Below are 7,297 nucleotides of genomic sequence, written 5' to 3'. Positions count from 1 at the left end.
CCTCATTTTTTGGCCCCGATATGCCACGATCTCATTATCCACAAAATTATCCACCTAATTATCTTGATAGTTCTTCCTCCCAAATGCCACCACCTAATTATCCACAAAATTATCCACACAATTATCCACAAAATTATCAAAGAAAGGACCAAATGCTAGATTTAAATTATCAACAACCCCCACAAATGAGTACACCGCCACCGTATTATACTTCAAACGATCCAAACGTATTCATTCCACAAGAATCACTTCAACCGACACCATCGTATACATATGGAGGCATGAGCTCTTCTGTAGCATCGAGTCAATTCACTGACACTGCCCCTTCGACAGCTGAACCTGAAATTCAAGAAGAAGTTGTCGCTCCTTCGACAAGTAGACCCCCAGAAGCACCAACAGAAAAGAAGAGTAAAAGAGAAAGAGCTCCTCCCGAATACAATCAACCGTGGGCGAGATTTTATGAGATTACCAAAGATGAAAGAGGTATTATGAAATATCTAGATTGTCTGGTAAAAAATTGCAATAGACATTTTGAGTATAAAGGAGGTAGTGGTATGAGCAGCTTTAAAAGACATTCCGAAATGCATTAAAAAAAGCATGAGGAACCAAGTGCAGATGCTCAACCGAAAATAATCCAAACCCTTATTAACGCGGATGGTACCAGAACCAACCCAAAATTCGATGAATCAAAAATGCTTAGTGAATTGGCTCGGTACATTACCCACAAAGAACAACCAATAAGTATGGGTAGTTGCATGAGTTTTTCCCGGTTATGCATTCGGGGGTTAGGCCAACCAATGTACAAGAGGATGCATCATAAAAAGATGGTTGGTGAAATAAAAAAACAGTTTCTCTCTAAGAAAGATGACCTCAAAGCTCTATTTGCATACCAAAATAATAAGGTCTCGATTACATCCGATATATGGACTGCCGGTAAACATGGACTTGGGTACTCTTGTGTTACCGGGCATTGGATCGATGATCATTGGTTATTACAAAAAAAGATATTAAGTTTTGGAGTGCTAGATTCCCCGCACACTGCAAATGTAATTTTCAAATACATTATTTCCGTTTTAGAAGAATATAACCTTAAGAGGGATATGGCTAACAAGGTTTTTTCTATCTCATTCGATAATGCGAGCAACAACATAGCTTCCATTGAGATTTTTAAACGGTCACTAAACCCGATCATGAATGGTGAAATGTTTCACCAAAAGTGTGCGTGCCACATACTTAACCTCGTCGTGAAGGCGGGTCTTAAAACAGAAGCCGTAAAACTATTGATAATTAAATTTAAAAATGCTCTCAACCACATTGTTTCGAGCCAAGAAAGAAAACAAACGTTTGGGGCTCTGTGTGCCAAATATAGATTGGATAAGTTGAAAGTACCTTGGGATATAGATACCCGTTGGAACTCTACCTATAGGTTGTTTAACCGATGCATTCCTTACAAAGCTGTCATAGGGGAGTTTTTGAGAAGCTCCACCCCCGAGGCACTACAATTGGAACTCACCGATGGAGAATGGGAGCAACTACAAAGGCTATGCAATTTCCTTCAAACCTTTTTTACAGCAACCGTACAACTATCCTGCTCATACTCACCGACGTCATTTCAGTTGCTCAGACATCTCTATGACATCTCTAAGGTGTATTGTCATTTGGAACAAGCTGAAATCCACGATAAATCTCTCACACCAATCGTAGATGCCATGAAACAAAAGTTTCTCAAATATTGGGAAGATGTACCGCTCGTCGTGATTATCGCGAACTGCCTCAACCCGGCATACAAGAAGTTTTACACGATCAAAGTAGTTCAAAGGTACAAAGATAATCTACGTTTAGACAGTACCAGGGTGGAGGCATACGTGGATTCGAAATTCGAAGAGATGTTTAACATATACAACTCAAGAATGAGTGCCAACCAAAACCCGTCTTCGTCCCGTGCCACCCCTAGGTATGAATATAAATATACATGTATTTTTTAATCTTTATTATTTATAATATATACATTATTTGTCCACTAACTTTTTTAAATTTTTTAATAGTTTCACTTCCAGGAGCACTAGCAGTGGTGGTTTATTAGCAGATTTTCAGTCGGAGATCGAACCACAAACAACAAGCGAGCTAGTGACCTATGTATCGATGATGAACGAAAGTGAACATGGACTTGACGTCATGGCATGGTGGAGGAGGCATCAAAGGGCCTTTCCAACACTGGCGATGATGGCCCGCGATGTATTTGCCGTGCCCGTGTCAACCGTCCCTTCCGAAAGTTGTTTCAGTTCGGCGAACAGGATCCTCTCCGATAAACGTAGTAAGTTGGGTCCACATGTCTTTGAAAGACTTGTGTGCTTGAAAGATTGGATTCAAGCTGAAGAGCGCAGGCAACATGTGCCTGAAGCATCATCATCCGAAGTCGACACTGAAGAAAGCGGTACCGAGGCGCAGCACCAGGCTAATTCGGATTCAGACGGTGCGGAAGAGAGCGAAGAATGGTATAGGAATGAGAACTTCTAGATAGGTAGTGTCGGTATAAATTTCTAGCCTCTTTTAGTCTTTATTGTTATTTTTTAAATTATAAATTTCTAAATATTTCAATTAGTTTTTAAATTATTCATTTTAAAGAAGAATTACTAACAAAAAAAAAGTTAGAACTCCGCCTATGTTTTTTCACATAGCCGGTCCCAAGCCCGGAATAAAGGAGGAGGGTAACTTCTATTGTTTTAAAAATTTTGAGATATAAATAAATTATGAAACTATATAATTAGAACGATAATTTAAAAATAAAATAAAATGACTCGTGTAAAGAAATAAATAAATACATTTGTACTTAGGCGACTAAACAAACAAATTTTGGCAAGAATAATTTATATATATAAGTTACAAATTTTAATTATTTAGGAATTATAAAGATGTGACTTGATAATTTTATGTATATATACACACACTATTTGATATTGAATTATTCATATTTTAAAAGTCGAATTATAAACACGTAATAACATTTAAACGACATTGTTAAAAAAAAAAACAGCAAAAAATAAAAAATAAAAAAAACAAAAAAAAACCAGAAAAAAAAACAGCAAAAAAACATCAACAAAAAACCAACAAAAAAACCCAAAAAAAAACAGCAAAAAAAAAATAAACCATCAGAAAAACCAAAAAAAAAAAAAAAAAAAAAAAAAAACCCGTACCCGCCCTACCCGTACCCGTACCCGCCTTACCCGTCAAGGGTACACGGGTAAGGGTATAGGGCGGATAGGGTATGATTTTTGAAAACTATACCCGCCATACCTGTACCCGAATACCCTTATACCCGAGTATACCCGTACCCGAGTCGTACCCGTACCCGAGTCGGGTATACCCGGGGTACCCGTACCCGCCCGAGTATAAATACTCTACTCTCAGTAGAGAGATGGGTCTCTAGAAATTGTTCTCTGCTATTTTGTTTTTATTTGTGACACAATTTGGGTCCTTAAATATTTTTGTCATTACTTATTTCATAATGCTACGTCATGCAAGTTGATCACTTCTAGTCGTGTGACTTGTCTTCTTCTTTTTTTTAATTGAAAATGGTATGTTATAGTATGTTACACAAACTGACTTAATCACGTGACATCCCATGACACATTACGTGATCAATTTTTCCAATGTTGTTTCTTTATTTTAGTTTATTTAGAATATTTTATTTTTTTTAACATTTTTTTTGATATTTTTTTCATATGAACTAATATAAAATCTAAAAAAAATAATTAAACTTAACTAGTTATGTCACGTTTGATCACATCACGATCACATGAGATGTGGACATTTACAATATAAATATCCTCCATTATCTTGTCACATCACATCTTATACATAAAGCTTGTAGGCCGTGACTTAATGTGACGAAAAGACATGTTAATCATGTCACTTATTTTTCCACCAAGTTTGTGATGTGCATTACAAATAGAGTTGCAAACGGATCGGATATTATCCATCTATATCTGTAAATTACATATAAATATTCGATATTCGAATATTTGTGCGAATACAGATAAAGATATGATTTTAAATTTTATTTAAAAGCAAATACAAATATAAATTTACCACTACCCGATCAGTATCCGATCCGTTTGCATACCTTACAAAGCGGTCATAATCTTGATCGAACAGTTTGGATTTTAAATTCAAACGGTGAGGTAAAAAACTAGCGCGTAGGATAGTTGAAAAAACTAAGGATGGAGAAATTTGTTATAATTATTTTATAAATTAAGTATGTTTGTATTTTTTTTTCTAAAGACTAGTCCTTCAGAAATATTTTTCAAAATTTTTGTACATATTTATGAATTTGAATTGGTTTTATAGTTTCCAATGGACTGGATTGTTATTTGACTACTTATAGGGACTAAAATGTTAGTTTATCAAGAATGAGAATTAATAGCATGGATATTTTTGTAAGTTTGGATTTTATTATGTAATCGTTGAATCATATTGCAACCTTTTGCTTTTAAAAACCTTATTTGTGAAGGATTACTACATTAGTTGTCTGTTAATTACTTGATACGTGTCTTAGTTAGTTGTCTGTTAATTATGGAAAGACAATCTACAAGACGTTAACAAGCTAAATAGATAAGCATGGCCATAAATTAAAGTGGTTTGATAAATTATAATTAGGCCGAGTCTTAGGTTGAGGCTTTGAAACTGGGCTGCTTTGGGCTCGATTTATTCTAAAAGGGCGTCGGAGTGTTCTTGTGTCCCCGTGTCCGTGTCCGTGTCGCTGTCAATTTTGTTGACGGACTCTTTTCTTTATCAGAAAACACGGTTGAAATGAGTTCTGTAGTAGGGGTTAAAAAGGAACTTGCCGAAATTTTTATAAATACTCAAAAAAAAGAAAACAAATTATGGAATCTACCTATTTTTTGGTTGGATTTCGATTTATGCCCATTCTGCTTACTAAATAACCGGATTTAGAATTACTTTCCAGTGACCCAATATCCGAATTTTCAAAAAGTTTCCGGTTACCCAATAAGCAGAAAGATGCAAAATTTCCGGTTACCCAATAACAGATTTTGATCCGGTTACTGAGTAACCGAACAATGGTCAAAATAACTTTTCAATTCACAGATGAATGATCAAAATTTCATTTTGGAAGCCGTGTCAAGCAAAAAAAATTACAATAGATGGTGAGCATTGTAATTTGCTGCAGTATTACATATAAATGGTGAGCATTTTTAGATATGATATAGTTGGCATTTAATGCGCTTCCCCAACCCCCATATCTTATCCTTTTGTAATTATTTATTTTTTATAACAACTATTTGTGCACATAGGACACAGCTGTTCCTAAAAAGTCACTTAGAAGGCAATTTATACTATTTATTTTATTCTTAATAAAAGTTTCATTGTAATAAGTTAGCAATTAGTATTCAAGTTATATAGCTATTCATTTAGTTAGCAATATTCTTTTTACATGATATTTTTTTCTCGTTCATCAAATATGAATAAAGAAATATTATTCTCCTGGATAACTAAAAACCGTGGTGTATATTTTTTTCTTGGTCATCAAATCTTTGGCAATTGGATCCGGTCATTATAATTAAAAACCGTGGAGTATTATGTTCATCGGTTCAGTTCGGTTGAAACTAAACCGAACTTGGCAAACCAAAGTTATAATTCGGTTTTAAAAATAGAACCGAATCGAACCGAATTAGCATTGCAACCAAACTGAAGTTTTATTTCGGTTTGTTCGGTTCAAAATGAAATATATTAAATTTTTTATTTAAAACAATTGATTTATAATAAACCGAAGTATATTAAGAAATAAACTGGAGTATTAAGATATGAACTAAGATATTTAGAAATAACCAAGTATTTAAAGCAATTGATTAAGAAATAAATCAGAGTATTAAAAAATAAACCGGGGTGGTTCGGATCAAATTCATATTATATGAAAGTTTGGTAGGTTTGGTTATTTTAGTTTTGAAAATTTTCAAACCAAACCAAACCGAAGTTATAATTCGGTTTTGAAAAGCCAACCGAACCGATCCAATAAACCGAAATAACGAAACCGTTTAAACTGAACTAATTCGGTTTGGTCCAAAACCGATTAAACCGAACTGTTTGAACACCTCTAGGGGTATACTACAAGAATGAGACACTTTTCGCGAGGATAAAAAAATGACTTTTTGCAACGGAGTATCGTCATTGTTCAGCCTTTTCTTTTTGCGACGTTACTTTTTGTGAGGGAGTACCGTCATAAATGCATTTTTTTCCTCGCAAAAAGTGTCCACTCTGTTGTTGATATATATATATCCGGGTCCATAACTGAGAATAATTATGCCACGTCATATGACAGAGATTTTCATAATTTTATTTTATTCAATCTCGTTTTTCAAAGTTATTCTTTGATATTAAAATTAATTTACATATTTTATGTGTCAACATGGTCATCTTTTGTTTTTTGTTTTTTTTAATTATACATCCTTTCGACTAAATTAATTATACGCCATCTGTTGAAAAATTAGGGACCGATGGGAGTAATAGTTTCCCGGTCGTTAAATAAGTCGTTTAATGTAGACACCATCGGATCTACTTTGTAATGAACCGATGACGATTCTACATACGGCGTTTGATATTTGACGCCGATAAGGGTCTAATGCCATCTAGTGTGCGCGGTTGTTCGACCGATAGCAGAGTCACTTACGCCATCTGTTACTAACTAATTTTGAGTTGTTCGTAATTTATGAGAATATATATTTTTTTAATTGTGCTTTTATTAGGGTGAAGCCCCCGTACGTGTGTATATATATTCATCCATTTATATTAAAAACATGCAATAGTAGGTACCAATCAATAATCAACAAATAATATAAAACCATGCAAGCTAATATGAATAGAAAAATTAATATTAACAAAAACAACCAATTGTATCATATATATAATTAATACATGCAAGTTGTATTCAACTCATACAAGAGTAGTTACAAAATTAAGGACCCCCTATATAGATATCACTGATAACAAAATCCAAAACGGGTTGATGTTCCTAAACAGACACATATTAATTATCATCACTGATAACAAAATCCAAAACATGGTTGCTTTACCTAGCTAAACAGAGATTAATTAATCATCATCAGAAGGAGAATAATCCTTGCCCTCAGGTGTTGCAATGTTGGATTTTGTCAGTAGCATATATATATAAGTGAAAGAGATGTTACTATTTAATTTATGTATTGTTCATAAGGTCATACCATGCTAGTAATTAAGCTTGCTCCTCTTGTGCCTCTTGTGCCTTCTCTAGCTCTTGTGCTTG

This window comes from Carex rostrata, chromosome 35, assembly GCF_964058835.1.
Source record: "Carex rostrata chromosome 35, lpCarRost1.2, whole genome shotgun sequence".
NCBI classification, from domain to species: Eukaryota; Viridiplantae; Streptophyta; class Magnoliopsida; order Poales; family Cyperaceae; genus Carex; species Carex rostrata.
This window is presented reverse-complemented; position numbering follows the sequence as displayed.